The 18632-nt window shown below is 45.3% G+C and overlaps 13 non-coding genes across 13 annotated transcripts; all 13 read left to right on the top strand.

Annotated features, from left to right (window-relative positions):
• Window positions 1-375: 375 nt before the first annotated feature.
• LOC141239828 (U2 spliceosomal RNA) lies at window positions 376-566 on the top strand. Its single transcript, XR_012305177.1, has one exon. It is a non-coding gene; the product is annotated as a U2 spliceosomal RNA (small nuclear RNA).
• A 1115-nt stretch (window positions 567-1681) lies between these two features.
• Window positions 1682-1872, top strand: LOC141239977 (U2 spliceosomal RNA). The gene has a single exon (XR_012305299.1). It is a non-coding gene; the product is annotated as a U2 spliceosomal RNA (small nuclear RNA).
• Window positions 1873-2987: 1115 nt separating this feature from the next.
• On the top strand, window positions 2988-3178 carry LOC141239976 (U2 spliceosomal RNA). The gene has a single exon (XR_012305298.1). It is a non-coding gene; the product is annotated as a U2 spliceosomal RNA (small nuclear RNA).
• A 1115-nt stretch (window positions 3179-4293) lies between these two features.
• LOC141239864 (U2 spliceosomal RNA) lies at window positions 4294-4484 on the top strand. Its single transcript, XR_012305211.1, has one exon. It is a non-coding gene; the product is annotated as a U2 spliceosomal RNA (small nuclear RNA).
• A 1115-nt stretch (window positions 4485-5599) lies between these two features.
• On the top strand, window positions 5600-5790 carry LOC141239975 (U2 spliceosomal RNA). The gene has a single exon (XR_012305297.1). It is a non-coding gene; the product is annotated as a U2 spliceosomal RNA (small nuclear RNA).
• Window positions 5791-6905: 1115 nt separating this feature from the next.
• On the top strand, window positions 6906-7096 carry LOC141239974 (U2 spliceosomal RNA). Its single transcript, XR_012305295.1, has one exon. It is a non-coding gene; the product is annotated as a U2 spliceosomal RNA (small nuclear RNA).
• A 1115-nt stretch (window positions 7097-8211) lies between these two features.
• On the top strand, window positions 8212-8402 carry LOC141239972 (U2 spliceosomal RNA). The gene has a single exon (XR_012305293.1). It is a non-coding gene; the product is annotated as a U2 spliceosomal RNA (small nuclear RNA).
• A 1115-nt stretch (window positions 8403-9517) lies between these two features.
• Window positions 9518-9708, top strand: LOC141239971 (U2 spliceosomal RNA). Its single transcript, XR_012305292.1, has one exon. It is a non-coding gene; the product is annotated as a U2 spliceosomal RNA (small nuclear RNA).
• A 1115-nt stretch (window positions 9709-10823) lies between these two features.
• LOC141239970 (U2 spliceosomal RNA) lies at window positions 10824-11014 on the top strand. The gene has a single exon (XR_012305291.1). It is a non-coding gene; the product is annotated as a U2 spliceosomal RNA (small nuclear RNA).
• Window positions 11015-12129: 1115 nt separating this feature from the next.
• LOC141239965 (U2 spliceosomal RNA) lies at window positions 12130-12320 on the top strand. The gene has a single exon (XR_012305290.1). It is a non-coding gene; the product is annotated as a U2 spliceosomal RNA (small nuclear RNA).
• Window positions 12321-13435: 1115 nt separating this feature from the next.
• LOC141239953 (U2 spliceosomal RNA) lies at window positions 13436-13626 on the top strand. Its single transcript, XR_012305288.1, has one exon. It is a non-coding gene; the product is annotated as a U2 spliceosomal RNA (small nuclear RNA).
• Window positions 13627-14741: 1115 nt separating this feature from the next.
• Window positions 14742-14932, top strand: LOC141239941 (U2 spliceosomal RNA). The gene has a single exon (XR_012305281.1). It is a non-coding gene; the product is annotated as a U2 spliceosomal RNA (small nuclear RNA).
• A 1115-nt stretch (window positions 14933-16047) lies between these two features.
• LOC141239930 (U2 spliceosomal RNA) lies at window positions 16048-16238 on the top strand. The gene has a single exon (XR_012305274.1). It is a non-coding gene; the product is annotated as a U2 spliceosomal RNA (small nuclear RNA).
• Window positions 16239-18632: the final 2394 nt, after the last annotated feature.

The raw sequence follows: 18632 nt of genomic DNA, 5'->3' as shown, positions 1-18632 counted from the left end.
GCAGCAGCCACCTTCAGTCTGCTGCTGGACAGCCAGCAGCAGCAGCAGCAGGAGAGGTATGTAATCAGGAGCCCTCCTGCTAAGATTAGACAGCTGCTCGTTCCACCCCACCCCCCGCCTTAATTGGTTCTCCTCCCTTCCAACGGTGTTGAGGCGGGTGGGAACAGCAGGGGGTGAAGGTGCTGTGTTTAAAGAGGTGGAGTTATGCAGATCTAAAACGCGTGGATTGCAGCAGCAGCAAGCCGAAAAGTGCAGGCATGTAAGGGATCTAGAGGTTGACAACATGTCTTCTTAACGGGAGTCCAGGAGCTCATCTCCACAAATGGACTTTTCAGGATCCTTGGGTGGCTCCGTAGTTTGAAACCAATTCTGGTTATCACTTCTCGGCCTTTTGGCTAAGATCAAGTGTAGTATCTGTTCTTATCAGTTTAATATCTGATACGTCCCCTATCTGGGGACCATATATTAAATGGATTTTTAGAACAGGGAGATGGAAAAAGAGCTTGCTCTGTCCACTCCACGCATTGACCTGGTATTGCAGTATCTCCAGGACCGGTGCACCCCTTCTTTAATGCAGTTTCTAAAATCAGAAAGAATTGAATTCAATGTTTTTTGTTCATTTTGCTTGTTTGTCGGATTTTGGGATGGACTCTTTGGCTTTGCTTTTCTTCTCCTCATTGGATTTTTCATGTTCAAAGTTGCAGAAGCCAGATTACAAGCTCATTTTGGTTCAACTTCAGCAACTGTGCATTGCATTGCCATGTAATGTGATGCAATGCTATCTTTCTAGCTCTCCCTTTTTACTTCCTTTTGGATAAACAGACATATTAGGCAAGCATTTTGGAGCTTTCACCTAAATAACTACAGGTGGTGAGATAAGCTGCACAATATAATTGACCTTTCAGTATATTGTTGCACACACACCATCTATTTAGCAAATGCCCTTGTTATCAACAGCAGCCTTTTAAACTCACCTGAGCTAACAGGTATGTGCGCTGGTTACTCTGCTGCGCTTAAAATTTCTTTTTTGGTTTGCTACAATGCCTTTTCTGAAACGTTGTCTCCTTCTGCTGGAACACTGACTTCTTTCATTTAATGCCTGCAGACTATAAAAGAGAACCCAACCCAAAAAGTTTGGTTGATTAGTCTGTGGCATTCTGTTAAACTGTTGCTTATGGCGGTCTCTGTGAGCTTCTCAGCGACATTCAGCCAGCCAGGTATCCTGCCTGCAGTAGATGGAATGTGGCAATGGAACGCTGGCTGCGCGTGTCATAATAGGCTCTGAGCCTTTATATACCTGTGCACAGCAGCAGCCACCTTCAGTCTGCTGCTGGACAGCCAGCAGCAGCAGCAGCAGGAGAGGTATGTAATCAGGAGCCCTCCTGCTAAGGGTAGACAGCTGCTCGTTCCACCCCACCCCCCGCCTTAATTGGTTCTCCTCCCTTCCAACGGTGTTGAGGCGGGTGGGAACAGCAGGGGGTGAAGGTGCTGTGTTTAAAGAGGTGGAGTTATGCAGATCTAAAACGCGTGGATTGCAGCAGCAGCAAGCCGAAAAGTGCAGGCATGTAAGGGATCTAGAGGTTGACAACATGTCTTCTTAACGGGAGTCCAGGAGCTCATCTCCACAAATGGACTTTTCAGGATCCTTGGGTGGCTCCGTAGTTTGAAACCAATTCTGGTTATCGCTTCTCGGCCTTTTGGCTAAGATCAAGTGTAGTATCTGTTCTTATCAGTTTAATATCTGATACGTCCCCTATCTGGGGACCATATATTAAATGGATTTTTAGAACAGGGAGATGGAAAAAGAGCTTGCTCTGTCCACTCCACGCATTGACCTGGTATTGCAGTATCTCCAGGACCGGTGCACCCCTTCTTTAATGCAGTTTCTAAAATCAGAAAGAATTGAATTCAATGTTTTTTGTTCATTTTGCTTGTTTGTCGGATTTTGGGATGGACTCTTTGGCTTTGCTTTTCTTCTCCTCATTGGATTTTTCATGTTCAAAGTTGCAGAAGCCAGATTACAAGCTCATTTTGGTTCAACTTCAGCAACTGTGCATTGCATTGCCATGTAATGTGATGCAATGCTATCTTTCTAGCTCTCCCTTTTTACTTCCTTTTGGATAAACAGACATATTAGGCAAGCATTTTGGAGCTTTCACCTAAATAACTACAGGTGGTGAGATAAGCTGCACAATATAATTGACCTTTCAGTATATTGTTGCACACACACCATCTATTTAGCAAATGCCCTTGTTATCAACAGCAGCCTTTTAAACTCACCTGAGCTAACAGGTATGTGCGCTGGTTACTCTGCTGCGCTTAAAATTTCTTTTTTGGTTTGCTACAATGCCTTTTCTGAAACGTTGTCTCCTTCTGCTGGAACACTGACTTCTTTCATTTAATGCCTGCAGACTATAAAAGAGAACCCAACCCAAAAAGTTTGGTTGATTAGTCTGTGGCATTCTGTTAAACTGTTGCTTATGGCGGTCTCTGTGAGCTTCTCAGCGACATTCAGCCAGCCAGGTATCCTGCCTGCAGTAGATGGAATGTGGCAATGGAACGCTGGCTGCGCGTGTCATAATAGGCTCTGAGCCTTTATATACCTGTGCACAGCAGCAGCCACCTTCAGTCTGCTGCTGGACAGCCAGCAGCAGCAGCAGCAGGAGAGGTATGTAATCAGGAGCCCTCCTGCTAAGGGTAGACAGCTGCTCGTTCCACCCCACCCCCCGCCTTAATTGGTTCTCCTCCCTTCCAACGGTGTTGAGGCGGGTGGGAACAGCAGGGGGTGAAGGTGCTGTGTTTAAAGAGGTGGAGTTATGCAGATCTAAAACGCGTGGATTGCAGCAGCAGCAAGCCGAAAAGTGCAGGCATGTAAGGGATCTAGAGGTTGACAACATGTCTTCTTAACGGGAGTCCAGGAGCTCATCTCCACAAATGGACTTTTCAGGATCCTTGGGTGGCTCCGTAGTTTGAAACCAATTCTGGTTATCGCTTCTCGGCCTTTTGGCTAAGATCAAGTGTAGTATCTGTTCTTATCAGTTTAATATCTGATACGTCCCCTATCTGGGGACCATATATTAAATGGATTTTTAGAACAGGGAGATGGAAAAAGAGCTTGCTCTGTCCACTCCACGCATTGACCTGGTATTGCAGTATCTCCAGGACCGGTGCACCCCTTCTTTAATGCAGTTTCTAAAATCAGAAAGAATTGAATTCAATGTTTTTTGTTCATTTTGCTTGTTTGTCGGATTTTGGGATGGACTCTTTGGCTTTGCTTTTCTTCTCCTCATTGGATTTTTCATGTTCAAAGTTGCAGAAGCCAGATTACAAGCTCATTTTGGTTCAACTTCAGCAACTGTGCATTGCATTGCCATGTAATGTGATGCAATGCTATCTTTCTAGCTCTCCCTTTTTACTTCCTTTTGGATAAACAGACATATTAGGCAAGCATTTTGGAGCTTTCACCTAAATAACTACAGGTGGTGAGATAAGCTGCACAATATAATTGACCTTTCAGTATATTGTTGCACACACACCATCTATTTAGCAAATGCCCTTGTTATCAACAGCAGCCTTTTAAACTCACCTGAGCTAACAGGTATGTGCGCTGGTTACTCTGCTGCGCTTAAAATTTCTTTTTTGGTTTGCTACAATGCCTTTTCTGAAACGTTGTCTCCTTCTGCTGGAACACTGACTTCTTTCATTTAATGCCTGCAGACTATAAAAGAGAACCCAACCCAAAAAGTTTGGTTGATTAGTCTGTGGCATTCTGTTAAACTGTTGCTTATGGCGGTCTCTGTGAGCTTCTCAGCGACATTCAGCCAGCCAGGTATCCTGCCTGCAGTAGATGGAATGTGGCAATGGAACGCTGGCTGCGCGTGTCATAATAGGCTCTGAGCCTTTATATACCTGTGCACAGTAGCAGCCACCTTCAGTCTGCTGCTGGACAGCCAGCAGCAGCAGCAGCAGGAGAGGTATGTAATCAGGAGCCCTCCTGCTAAGATTAGACAGCTGCTCGTTCCACCCCACCCCCCGCCTTAATTGGTTCTCCTCCCTTCCAACGGTGTTGAGGCGGGTGGGAACAGCAGGGGGTGAAGGTGCTGTGTTTAAAGAGGTGGAGTTATGCAGATCTAAAACGCGTGGATTGCAGCAGCAGCAAGCCGAAAAGTGCAGGCATGTAAGGGATCTAGAGGTTGACAACATGTCTTCTTAACGGGAGTCCAGGAGCTCATCTCCACAAATGGACTTTTCAGGATCCTTGGGTGGCTCCGTAGTTTGAAACCAATTCTGGTTATCGCTTCTCGGCCTTTTGGCTAAGATCAAGTGTAATATCTGTTCTTATCAGTTTAATATCTGATACGTCCCCTATCTGGGGACCATATATTAAATGGATTTTTAGAACAGGGAGATGGAAAAAGAGCTTGCTCTGTCCACTCCACGCATTGACCTGGTATTGCAGTATCTCCAGGACCGGTGCACCCCTTCTTTAATGCAGTTTCTAAAATCAGAAAGAATTGAATTCAATGTTTTTTGTTCATTTTGCTTGTTTGTCGGATTTTGGGATGGACTCTTTGGCTTTGCTTTTCTTCTCCTCATTGGATTTTTCATGTTCAAAGTTGCAGAAGCCAGATTACAAGCTCATTTTGGTTCAACTTCAGCAACTGTGCATTGCATTGCCATGTAATGTGATGCAATGCTATCTTTCTAGCTCTCCCTTTTTACTTCCTTTTGGATAAACAGACATATTAGGCAAGCATTTTGGAGCTTTCACCTAAATAACTACAGGTGGTGAGATAAGCTGCACAATATAATTTACCTTTCAGTATATTGTTGCACACACACCATCTATTTAGCAAATGCCCTTGTTATCAACAGCAGCCTTTTAAACTCACCTGAGCTAACAGGTATGTGCGCTGGTTACTCTGCTGCGCTTAAAATTTCTTTTTTGGTTTGCTACAATGCCTTTTCTGAAACGTTGTCTCCTTCTGCTGGAACACTGACTTCTTTCATTTAATGCCTGCAGACTATAAAAGAGAACCCAACCCAAAAAGTTTGGTTGATTAGTCTGTGGCATTCTGTTAAACTGTTGCTTATGGCGGTCTCTGTGAGCTTCTCAGCGACATTCAGCCAGCCAGGTATCCTGCCTGCAGTAGATGGAATGTGGCAATGGAACGCTGGCTGCGCGTGTCATAATAGGCTCTGAGCCTTTATATACCTGTGCACAGCAGCAGCCACCTTCAGTCTGCTGCTGGACAGCCAGCAGCAGCAGCAGCAGGAGAGGTATGTAATCAGGAGCCCTCCTGCTAAGGGTAGACAGCTGCTCGTTCCACCCCACCCCCCGCCTTAATTGGTTCTCCTCCCTTCCAACGGTGTTGAGGCGGGTGGGAACAGCAGGGGGTGAAGGTGCTGTGTTTAAAGAGGTGGAGTTATGCAGATCTAAAACGCGTGGATTGCAGCAGCAGCAAGCCGAAAAGTGCAGGCATGTAAGGGATCTAGAGGTTGACAACATGTCTTCTTAACGGGAGTCCAGGAGCTCATCTCCACAAATGGACTTTTCAGGATCCTTGGGTGGCTCCGTAGTTTGAAACCAATTCTGGTTATCGCTTCTCGGCCTTTTGGCTAAGATCAAGTGTAGTATCTGTTCTTATCAGTTTAATATCTGATACGTCCCCTATCTGGGGACCATATATTAAATGGATTTTTAGAACAGGGAGATGGAAAAAGAGCTTGCTCTGTCCACTCCACGCATTGACCTGGTATTGCAGTATCTCCAGGACCGGTGCACCCCTTCTTTAATGCAGTTTCTAAAATCAGAAAGAATTGAATTCAATGTTTTTTGTTCATTTTGCTTGTTTGTCGGATTTTGGGATGGACTCTTTGGCTTTGCTTTTCTTCTCCTCATTGGATTTTTCATGTTCAAAGTTGCAGAAGCCAGATTACAAGCTCATTTTGGTTCAACTTCAGCAACTGTGCATTGCATTGCCATGTAATGTGATGCAATGCTATCTTTCTAGCTCTCCCTTTTTACTTCCTTTTGGATAAACAGACATATTAGGCAAGCATTTTGGAGCTTTCACCTAAATAACTACAGGTGGTGAGATAAGCTGCACAATATAATTGACCTTTCAGTATATTGTTGCACACACACCATCTATTTAGCAAATGCCCTTGTTATCAACAGCAGCCTTTTAAACTCACCTGAGCTAACAGGTATGTGCGCTGGTTACTCTGCTGCGCTTAAAATTTCTTTTTTGGTTTGCTACAATGCCTTTTCTGAAACGTTGTCTCCTTCTGCTGGAACACTGACTTCTTTCATTTAATGCCTGCAGACTATAAAAGAGAACCCAACCCAAAAAGTTTGGTTGATTAGTCTGTGGCATTCTGTTAAACTGTTGCTTATGGCGGTCTCTGTGAGCTTCTCAGCGACATTCAGCCAGCCAGGTATCCTGCCTGCAGTAGATGGAATGTGGCAATGGAACGCTGGCTGCGCGTGTCATAATAGGCTCTGAGCCTTTATATACCTGTGCACAGCAGCAGCCACCTTCAGTCTGCTGCTGGACAGCCAGCAGCAGCAGCAGCAGGAGAGGTATGTAATCAGGAGCCCTCCTGCTAAGGGTAGACAGCTGCTCGTTCCACCCCACCCCCCGCCTTAATTGGTTCTCCTCCCTTCCAACGGTGTTGAGGCGGGTGGGAACAGCAGGGGGTGAAGGTGCTGTGTTTAAAGAGGTGGAGTTATGCAGATCTAAAACGCGTGGATTGCAGCAGCAGCAAGCCGAAAAGTGCAGGCATGTAAGGGATCTAGAGGTTGACAACATGTCTTCTTAACGGGAGTCCAGGAGCTCATCTCCACAAATGGACTTTTCAGGATCCTTGGGTGGCTCCGTAGTTTGAAACCAATTCTGGTTATCGCTTCTCGGCCTTTTGGCTAAGATCAAGTGTAGTATCTGTTCTTATCAGTTTAATATCTGATACGTCCCCTATCTGGGGACCATATATTAAATGGATTTTTAGAACAGGGAGATGGAAAAAGAGCTTGCTCTGTCCACTCCACGCATTGACCTGGTATTGCAGTATCTCCAGGACCGGTGCACCCCTTCTTTAATGCAGTTTCTAAAATCAGAAAGAATTGAATTCAATGTTTTTTGTTCATTTTGCTTGTTTGTCGGATTTTGGGATGGACTCTTTGGCTTTGCTTTTCTTCTCCTCATTGGATTTTTCATGTTCAAAGTTGCAGAAGCCAGATTACAAGCTCATTTTGGTTCAACTTCAGCAACTGTGCATTGCATTGCCATGTAATGTGATGCAATGCTATCTTTCTAGCTCTCCCTTTTTACTTCCTTTTGGATAAACAGACATATTAGGCAAGCATTTTGGAGCTTTCACCTAAATAACTACAGGTGGTGAGATAAGCTGCACAATATAATTGACCTTTCAGTATATTGTTGCACACACACCATCTATTTAGCAAATGCCCTTGTTATCAACAGCAGCCTTTTAAACTCACCTGAGCTAACAGGTATGTGCGCTGGTTACTCTGCTGCGCTTAAAATTTCTTTTTTGGTTTGCTACAATGCCTTTTCTGAAACGTTGTCTCCTTCTGCTGGAACACTGACTTCTTTCATTTAATGCCTGCAGACTATAAAAGAGAACCCAACCCAAAAAGTTTGGTTGATTAGTCTGTGGCATTCTGTTAAACTGTTGCTTATGGCGGTCTCTGTGAGCTTCTCAGCGACATTCAGCCAGCCAGGTATCCTGCCTGCAGTAGATGGAATGTGGCAATGGAACGCTGGCTGCGCGTGTCATAATAGGCTCTGAGCCTTTATATACCTGTGCACAGCAGCAGCCACCTTCAGTCTGCTGCTGGACAGCCAGCAGCAGCAGCAGCAGGAGAGGTATGTAATCAGGAGCCCTCCTGCTAAGGGTAGACAGCTGCTCGTTCCACCCCACCCCCCGCCTTAATTGGTTCTCCTCCCTTCCAACGGTGTTGAGGCGGGTGGGAACAGCAGGGGGTGAAGGTGCTGTGTTTAAAGAGGTGGAGTTATGCAGATCTAAAACGCGTGGATTGCAGCAGCAGCAAGCCGAAAAGTGCAGGCATGTAAGGGATCTAGAGGTTGACAACATGTCTTCTTAACGGGAGTCCAGGAGCTCATCTCCACAAATGGACTTTTCAGGATCCTTGGGTGGCTCCGTAGTTTGAAACCAATTCTGGTTATCGCTTCTCGGCCTTTTGGCTAAGATCAAGTGTAGTATCTGTTCTTATCAGTTTAATATCTGATACGTCCCCTATCTGGGGACCATATATTAAATGGATTTTTAGAACAGGGAGATGGAAAAAGAGCTTGCTCTGTCCACTCCACGCATTGACCTGGTATTGCAGTATCTCCAGGACCGGTGCACCCCTTCTTTAATGCAGTTTCTAAAATCAGAAAGAATTGAATTCAATGTTTTTTGTTCATTTTGCTTGTTTGTCGGATTTTGGGATGGACTCTTTGGCTTTGCTTTTCTTCTCCTCATTGGATTTTTCATGTTCAAAGTTGCAGAAGCCAGATTACAAGCTCATTTTGGTTCAACTTCAGCAACTGTGCATTGCATTGCCATGTAATGTGATGCAATGCTATCTTTCTAGCTCTCCCTTTTTACTTCCTTTTGGATAAACAGACATATTAGGCAAGCATTTTGGAGCTTTCACCTAAATAACTACAGGTGGTGAGATAAGCTGCACAATATAATTGACCTTTCAGTATATTGTTGCACACACACCATCTATTTAGCAAATGCCCTTGTTATCAACAGCAGCCTTTTAAACTCACCTGAGCTAACAGGTATGTGCGCTGGTTACTCTGCTGCGCTTAAAATTTCTTTTTTGGTTTGCTACAATGCCTTTTCTGAAACGTTGTCTCCTTCTGCTGGAACACTGACTTCTTTCATTTAATGCCTGCAGACTATAAAAGAGAACCCAACCCAAAAAGTTTGGTTGATTAGTCTGTGGCATTCTGTTAAACTGTTGCTTATGGCGGTCTCTGTGAGCTTCTCAGCGACATTCAGCCAGCCAGGTATCCTGCCTGCAGTAGATGGAATGTGGCAATGGAACGCTGGCTGCGCGTGTCATAATAGGCTCTGAGCCTTTATATACCTGTGCACAGCAGCAGCCACCTTCAGTCTGCTGCTGGACAGCCAGCAGCAGCAGCAGCAGGAGAGGTATGTAATCAGGAGCCCTCCTGCTAAGGGTAGACAGCTGCTCGTTCCACCCCACCCCCCGCCTTAATTGGTTCTCCTCCCTTCCAACGGTGTTGAGGCGGGTGGGAACAGCAGGGGGTGAAGGTGCTGTGTTTAAAGAGGTGGAGTTATGCAGATCTAAAACGCGTGGATTGCAGCAGCAGCAAGCCGAAAAGTGCAGGCATGTAAGGGATCTAGAGGTTGACAACATGTCTTCTTAACGGGAGTCCAGGAGCTCATCTCCACAAATGGACTTTTCAGGATCCTTGGGTGGCTCCGTAGTTTGAAACCAATTCTGGTTATCGCTTCTCGGCCTTTTGGCTAAGATCAAGTGTAGTATCTGTTCTTATCAGTTTAATATCTGATACGTCCCCTATCTGGGGACCATATATTAAATGGATTTTTAGAACAGGGAGATGGAAAAAGAGCTTGCTCTGTCCACTCCACGCATTGACCTGGTATTGCAGTATCTCCAGGACCGGTGCACCCCTTCTTTAATGCAGTTTCTAAAATCAGAAAGAATTGAATTCAATGTATTTTGTTCATTTTGCTTGTTTGTCGGATTTTGGGATGGACTCTTTGGCTTTGCTTTTCTTCTCCTCATTGGATTTTTCATGTTCAAAGTTGCAGAAGCCAGATTACAAGCTCATTTTGGTTCAACTTCAGCAACTGTGCATTGCATTGCCATGTAATGTGATGCAATGCTATCTTTCTAGCTCTCCCTTTTTACTTCCTTTTGGATAAACAGACATATTAGGCAAGCATTTTGGAGCTTTCACCTAAATAACTACAGGTGGTGAGATAAGCTGCACAATATAATTGACCTTTCAGTATATTGTTGCACACACACCATCTATTTAGCAAATGCCCTTGTTATCAACAGCAGCCTTTTAAACTCACCTGAGCTAACAGGTATGTGCGCTGGTTACTCTGCTGCGCTTAAAATTTCTTTTTTGGTTTGCTACAATGCCTTTTCTGAAACGTTGTCTCCTTCTGCTGGAACACTGACTTCTTTCATTTAATGCCTGCAGACTATAAAAGAGAACCCAACCCAAAAAGTTTGGTTGATTAGTCTGTGGCATTCTGTTAAACTGTTGCTTATGGCGGTCTCTGTGAGCTTCTCAGCGACATTCAGCCAGCCAGGTATCCTGCCTGCAGTAGATGGAATGTGGCAATGGAACGCTGGCTGCGCGTGTCATAATAGGCTCTGAGCCTTTATATACCTGTGCACAGCAGCAGCCACCTTCAGTCTGCTGCTGGACAGCCAGCAGCAGCAGCAGCAGGAGAGGTATGTAATCAGGAGCCCTCCTGCTAAGGGTAGACAGCTGCTCGTTCCACCCCACCCCCCGCCTTAATTGGTTCTCCTCCCTTCCAACGGTGTTGAGGCGGGTGGGAACAGCAGGGGGTGAAGGTGCTGTGTTTAAAGAGGTGGAGTTATGCAGATCTAAAACGCGTGGATTGCAGCAGCAGCAAGCCGAAAAGTGCAGGCATGTAAGGGATCTAGAGGTTGACAACATGTCTTCTTAACGGGAGTCCAGGAGCTCATCTCCACAAATGGACTTTTCAGGATCCTTGGGTGGCTCCGTAGTTTGAAACCAATTCTGGTTATCGCTTCTCGGCCTTTTGGCTAAGATCAAGTGTAGTATCTGTTCTTATCAGTTTAATATCTGATACGTCCCCTATCTGGGGACCATATATTAAATGGATTTTTAGAACAGGGAGATGGAAAAAGAGCTTGCTCTGTCCACTCCACGCATTGACCTGGTATTGCAGTATCTCCAGGACCGGTGCACCCCTTCTTTAATGCAGTTTCTAAAATCAGAAAGAATTGAATTCAATGTTTTTTGTTCATTTTGCTTGTTTGTCGGATTTTGGGATGGACTCTTTGGCTTTGCTTTTCTTCTCCTCATTGGATTTTTCATGTTCAAAGTTGCAGAAGCCAGATTACAAGCTCATTTTGGTTCAACTTCAGCAACTGTGCATTGCATTGCCATGTAATGTGATGCAATGCTATCTTTCTAGCTCTCCCTTTTTACTTCCTTTTGGATAAACAGACATATTAGGCAAGCATTTTGGAGCTTTCACCTAAATAACTACAGGTGGTGAGATAAGCTGCACAATATAATTGACCTTTCAGTATATTGTTGCACACACACCATCTATTTAGCAAATGCCCTTGTTATCAACAGCAGCCTTTTAAACTCACCTGAGCTAACAGGTATGTGCGCTGGTTACTCTGCTGCGCTTAAAATTTCTTTTTTGGTTTGCTACAATGCCTTTTCTGAAACGTTGTCTCCTTCTGCTGGAACACTGACTTCTTTCATTTAATGCCTGCAGACTATAAAAGAGAACCCAACCCAAAAAGTTTGGTTGATTAGTCTGTGGCATTCTGTTAAACTGTTGCTTATGGCGGTCTCTGTGAGCTTCTCAGCGACATTCAGCCAGCCAGGTATCCTGCCTGCAGTAGATGGAATGTGGCAATGGAACGCTGGCTGCGCGTGTCATAATAGGCTCTGAGCCTTTATATACCTGTGCACAGCAGCAGCCACCTTCAGTCTGCTGCTGGACAGCCAGCAGCAGTAGCAGCAGGAGAGGTATGTAATCAGGAGCCCTCCTGCTAAGGGTAGACAGCTGCTCGTTCCACCCCACCCCCCGCCTTAATTGGTTCTCCTCCCTTCCAACGGTGTTGAGGCGGGTGGGAACAGCAGGGGGTGAAGGTGCTGTGTTTAAAGAGGTGGAGTTATGCAGATCTAAAACGCGTGGATTGCAGCAGCAGCAAGCCGAAAAGTGCAGGTATGTAAGGGATCTAGAGGTTGACAACATTTCTTCTTAACGGGAGTCCAGGAGCTCATCTCCACAAATGGACTTTTCAGGATCCTTGGGTGGCTCCGTAGTTTGAAACCAATTCTGGTTATCGCTTCTCGGCCTTTTGGCTAAGATCAAGTGTAGTATCTGTTCTTATCAGTTTAATATCTGATACGTCCCCTATCTGGGGACCATATATTAAATGGATTTTTAGAACAGGGAGATGGAAAAAGAGCTTGCTCTGTCCACTCCACGCATTGACCTGGTATTGCAGTATCTCCAGGACCGGTGCACCCCTTCTTTAATGCAGTTTCTAAAATCAGAAAGAATTGAATTCAATGTTTTTTGTTCATTTTGCTTGTTTGTCGGATTTTGGGATGGACTCTTTGGCTTTGCTTTTCTTCTCCTCATTGGATTTTTCATGTTCAAAGTTGCAGAAGCCAGATTACAAGCTCATTTTGGTTCAACTTCAGCAACTGTGCATTGCATTGCCATGTAATGTGATGCAATGCTATCTTTCTAGCTCTCCCTTTTTACTTCCTTTTGGATAAACAGACATATTAGGCAAGCATTTTGGAGCTTTCACCTAAATAACTACAGGTGGTGAGATAAGCTGCACAATATAATTGACCTTTCAGTATATTGTTGCACAAACACCATCTATTTAGCAAATGCCCTTGTTATCAACAGCAGCCTTTTAAACTCACCTGAGCTAACAGTTATGTGCGCTGGTTACTCTGCTGCGCTTAAAATTTCTTTTTTGGTTTGCTACAATGCCTTTTCTGAAACGTTGTCTCCTTCTGCTGGAACACTGACTTCTTTCATTTAATGCCTGCAGACTATAAAAGAGAACCCAACCCAAAAAGTTTGGTTGATTAGTCTGTGGCATTCTGTTAAACTGTTGCTTATGGCGGTCTCTGTGAGCTTCTCAGCGACATTCAGCCAGCCAGGTATCCTGCCTGCAGTAGATGGAATGTGGCAATGGAACGCTGGCTGCGCGTGTCATAATAGGCTCTGAGCCTTTATATACCTGTGCACAGCAGCAGCCACCTTCAGTCTGCTGCTGGACAGCCAGCAGCAGCAGCAGCAGGAGAGGTATGTAATCAGGAGCCCTCCTGCTAAGGGTAGACAGCTGCTCGTTCCACCCCACCCCCCGCCTTAATTGGTTCTCCTCCCTTCCAACGGTGTTGAGGCGGGTGGGAACAGCAGGGGGTGAAGGTGCTGTGTTTAAAGAGGTGGAGTTATGCAGATCTAAAACGCGTGTTTTGCAGCAGCAGCAAGCCGAAAAGTGCAGGCATGTAAGGGATCTAGAGGTTGACAACATGTCTTCTTAACGGGAGTCCAGGAGCTCATCTCCACAAATGGACTTTTCAGGATCCTTGGGTGGCTCCGTAGTTTGAAACCAATTCTGGTTATCGCTTCTCGGCCTTTTGGCTAAGATCAAGTGTAGTATCTGTTCTTATCAGTTTAATATCTGATACGTCCCCTATCTGGGGACCATATATTAAATGGATTTTTAGAACAGGGAGATGGAAAAAGAGCTTGCTCTGTCCACTCCACGCATTGACCTGGTATTGCAGTATCTCCAGGACCGGTGCACCCCTTCTTTAATGCAGTTTCTAAAATCAGAAAGAATTGAATTCAATGTTTTTTGTTCATTTTGCTTGTTTGTCGGATTTTGGGATGGACTCTTTGGCTTTGCTTTTCTTCTCCTCATTGGATTTTTCATGTTCAAAGTTGCAGAAGCCAGATTACAAGCTCATTTTGGTTCAACTTCAGCAACTGTGCATTGCATTGCCATGTAATGTGATGCAATGCTATCTTTCTAGCTCTCCCTTTTTACTTCCTTTTGGATAAACAGACATATTAGGCAAGCATTTTGGAGCTTTCACCTAAATAACTACAGGTGGTGAGATAAGCTGCACAATATAATTGACCTTTCAGTATATTGTTGCACACACACCATCTATTTAGCAAATGCCCTTGTTATCAACAGCAGCCTTTTAAACTCACCTGAGCTAACAGGTATGTGCGCTGGTTACTCTGCTGCGCTTAAAATTTCTTTTTTGGTTTGCTACAATGCCTTTTCTGAAACGTTGTCTCCTTCTGCTGGAACACTGACTTCTTTCATTTAATGCCTGCAGACTATAAAAGAGAACCCAACCCAAAAAGTTTGGTTGATTAGTCTGTGGCATTCTGTTAAACTGTTGCTTATGGCGGTCTCTGTGAGCTTCTCAGCGACATTCAGCCAGCCAGGTATCCTGCCTGCAGTAGATGGAATGTGGCAATGGAACGCTGGCTGCGCGTGTCATAATAGGCTCTGAGCCTTTATATACCTGTGCACAGCAGCAGCCACCTTCAGTCTGCTGCTGGACAGCCAGCAGCAGCAGCAGCAGGAGAGGTATGTAATCAGGAGCCCTCCTGCTAAGGGTAGACAGCTGCTCGTTCCACCCCACCCCCCGCCTTAATTGGTTCTCCTCCCTTCCAACGGTGTTGAGGCGGGTGGGAACAGCAGGGGGTGAAGGTGCTGTGTTTAAAGAGGTGGAGTTATGCAGATCTAAAACGCGTGGATTGCAGCAGCAGCAAGCCGAAAAGTGCAGGCATGTAAGGGATCTAGAGGTTGACAACATGTCTTCTTAACGGGAGTCCAGGAGCTCATCTCCACAAATGGACTTTTCAGGATCCTTGGGTGGCTCCGTAGTTTGAAACCAATTCTGGTTATCGCTTCTCGGCCTTTTGGCTAAGATCAAGTGTAGTATCTGTTCTTATCAGTTTAATATCTGATACGTCCCCTATCTGGGGACCATATATTAAATGGATTTTTAGAACAGGGAGATGGAAAAAGAGCTTGCTCTGTCCACTCCACGCATTGACCTGGTATTGCAGTATCTCCAGGACCGGTGCACCCCTTCTTTAATGCAGTTTCTAAAATCAGAAAGAATTGAATTCAATGTTTTTTGTTCATTTTGCTTGTTTGTCGGATTTTGGGATGGACTCTTTGGCTTTGCTTTTCTTCTCCTCATTGGATTTTTCATGTTCAAAGTTGCAGAAGCCAGATTACAAGCTCATTTTGGTTCAACTTCAGCAACTGTGCATTGCATTGCCATGTAATGTGATGCAATGCTATCTTTCTAGCTCTCCCTTTTTACTTCCTTTTGGATAAACAGACATATTAGGCAAGCATTTTGGAGCTTTCACCTAAATAACTACAGGTGGTGAGATAAGCTGCACAATATAATTGACCTTTCAGTATATTGTTGCACACACACCATCTATTTAGCAAATGCCCTTGTTATCAACAGCAGCCTTTTAAACTCACCTGAGCTAACAGGTATGTGCGCTGGTTACTCTGCTGCGCTTAAAATTTCTTTTTTGGTTTGCTACAATGCCTTTTCTGAAACGTTGTCTCCTTCTGCTGGAACACTGACTTCTTTCATTTAATGCCTGCAGACTATAAAAGAGAACCCAACCCAAAAAGTTTGGTTGATTAGTCTGTGGCATTCTGTTAAACTGTTGCTTATGGCGGTCTCTGTGAGCTTCTCAGCGACATTCAGCCAGCCAGGTATCCTGCCTGCAGTAGATGGAATGTGGCAATGGAACGCTGGCTGCGCGTGTCATAATAGGCTCTGAGCCTTTATATACCTGTGCACAGCAGCAGCCACCTTCAGTCTGCTGCTGGACAGCCAGCAGCAGCAGCAGCAGGAGAGGTATGTAATCAGGAGCCCTCCTGCTAAGGGTAGACAGCTGCTCGTTCCACCCCACCCCCCGCCTTAATTGGTTCTCCTCCCTTCCAACGGTGTTGAGGCGGGTGGGAACAGCAGGGGGTGAAGGTGCTGTGTTTAAAGAGGTGGAGTTATGCAGATCTAAAACGCGTGGATTGCAGCAGCAGCAAGCCGAAAAGTGCAGGCATGTAAGGGATCTAGAGGTTGACAACATGTCTTCTTAACGGGAGTCCAGGAGCTCATCTCCACAAATGGACTTTTCAGGATCCTTGGGTGGCTCCGTAGTTTGAAACCAATTCTGGTTATCGCTTCTCGGCCTTTTGGCTAAGATCAAGTGTAGTATCTGTTCTTATCAGTTTAATATCTGATACGTCCCCTATCTGGGGACCATATATTAAATGGATTTTTAGAACAGGGAGATGGAAAAAGAGCTTGCTCTGTCCACTCCACGCATTGACCTGGTATTGCAGTATCTCCAGGACCGGTGCACCCCTTCTTTAATGCAGTTTCTAAAATCAGAAAGAATTGAATTCAATGTTTTTTGTTCATTTTGCTTGTTTGTCGGATTTTGGGATGGACTCTTTGGCTTTGCTTTTCTTCTCCTCATTGGATTTTTCATGTTCAAAGTTGCAGAAGCCAGATTACAAGCTCATTTTGGTTCAACTTCAGCAACTGTGCATTGCATTGCCATGTAATGTGATGCAATGCTATCTTTCTAGCTCTCCCTTTTTACTTCCTTTTGGATAAACAGACATATTAGGCAAGCATTTTGGAGCTTTCACCTAAATAACTACAGGTGGTGAGATAAGCTGCACAATATAATTGACCTTTCAGTATATTGTTGCACACACACCATCTATTTAGCAAATGCCCTTGTTATCAACAGCAGCCTTTTAAACTCACCTGAGCTAACAGGTATGTGCGCTGGTTACTCTGCTGCGCTTAAAATTTCTTTTTTGGTTTGCTACAATGCCTTTTCTGAAACGTTGTCTCCTTCTGCTGGAACACTGACTTCTTTCATTTAATGCCTGCAGACTATAAAAGAGAACCCAACCCAAAAAGTTTGGTTGATTAGTCTGTGGCATTCTGTTAAACTGTTGCTTATGGCGGTCTCTGTGAGCTTCTCAGCGACATTCAGCCAGCCAGGTATCCTGCCTGCAGTAGATGGAATGTGGCAATGGAACGCTGGCTGCGCGTGTCATAATAGGCTCTGAGCCTTTATATACCTGTGCACAGCAGCAGCCACCTTCAGTCTGCTGCTGGACAGCCAGCAGCAGCAGCAGCAGGAGAGGTATGTAATCAGGAGCCCTCCTGCTAAGGGTAGACAGCTGCTCGTTCCACCCCACCCCCCGCCTTAATTGGTTCTCCTCCCTTCCAATGGTGTTGAGGCGGGTGGGAACAGCAGGGGGTGAAGGTGCTGTGTTTAAAGAGGTGGAGTTATGCAGATCTAAAACGCGTGGATTGCATCAGCAGCAAGCCGAAAAGTGCAGGCATGTAAGGGATCTAGAGGTTGACAACATGTCTTCTTAACGGGAGTCCAGGAGCTCATCTCCACAAATGGACTTTTCAGGATCCTTGGGTGGCTCCGTAGTTTGAAACCAATTCTGGTTATCGCTTCTCGACCTTTTGGCTGCGATCGTATGACTGTACCTTGATTGGTGCGAGTCTCCTGGAGGAATCCGGACCCTTTTGTGGAGGATTTTCTGCTTTTTCCTGTGGTATTCCATACCGACAGAATCCAAGATGTCTTTTGTGAAGAACACCATCCGTTTGTCCGTGAATCCATCTGACCAGAACAAGAACAACGTGGTTTTCATTGTCCAAGACATCGTTGAAGGCAAAGCTGGAGCAAGACGTTCTGAGATCTTCAGTGTCAACGAATTTTCACGTCAAGGTAATTATGACGTTACCTTTATGGACCAGGATGTTTGCCTTAATGTCTTTGAATGGCTCCGTGGTCACTCTAGTGACCCCTGCTTGGAAGGAGTTAGATGGGAACCTTTGTTTGGTCTGCAAGAAAAGGAGGTGACTGTGACTGTCTATAACCCTTTTACAGACCCTGAGCTGCTGGAGTGCTTCCTCTCTCGCTACTGTGAATATGTGCGGAAGGGAGTGAAGCAAGTCAATTGTCTAGGAATCTTTAACTGTCAGTATAAATTCCGTGTGAAATTGAAAAGGGATCCTGACAGTGTGGGGGGCTTTAGACACCCTCCATCAAATTTTTCCGTTGCAGGCCATAGAGGTTTCCTCTTTTACCCAGGCCAGCCCATGTTTTGCCGTAGATGCTTTTCTTTCGGACATACCATGGTAACATGCCTTAAAGGGCAGTGTTGCCGAAATTGCAGAAAGGAGGGGCATATGGCCAACCAGTGTCCAGAGGCCAAGTCCTGTGATGTCTGTGGGAGTAGTGATCACATGTATAAGGACTGTCCTATGAGTGCACCTAGACGTTCTGATAAAGAACAGAAGGAGGAGGAGCTGGAGAGGAGGCAGATGGCAAGCGCACTGAAAGTGCTGGAAAGATTGGAGAGGGAGGAGAGAGAGGGAAGGAGGCGGGAAACTGGTAGAGCCTCTCCCTCTACGGCGCCAGAGGAGGTGTCCCTGAGACCATGTTCTTCTTCTGCTGAAGAAATGAGGAAGAAGCGGAGGGAAGAAAAGGAGTTCTGGAGGGAAGTGGCAAAGGTGGAGAAAAAGGCAGTGTCTGCGAGAATATCTAGGAAAGTGGTGGAAGCAGAGCTGCCTGAGATGATGACTTTTGGAGAGGCAATGGACGCAACAGGATGTGAAGTGCAAATCTCGGAACCCGACAGTCCTGAACACCCTTCGGGTCCTGAAAACATTGAAGATTTTTCTTCGGAGGATGATAGGGGTGCAAAGAAGAGTCGTAGG

Source organism: Phyllobates terribilis, unplaced genomic scaffold (assembly GCF_046119375.1).
Source record: "Phyllobates terribilis strain yellow unplaced genomic scaffold, ASM4611937v1 Scaffold_779__1_contigs__length_684578, whole genome shotgun sequence".
NCBI lineage: Eukaryota > Metazoa > Chordata > Amphibia > Anura > Dendrobatidae > Phyllobates > Phyllobates terribilis.
The sequence above is the reverse complement of the archived record's forward strand: the minus strand, read 5'-3'. Positions and strand labels throughout refer to the sequence as shown.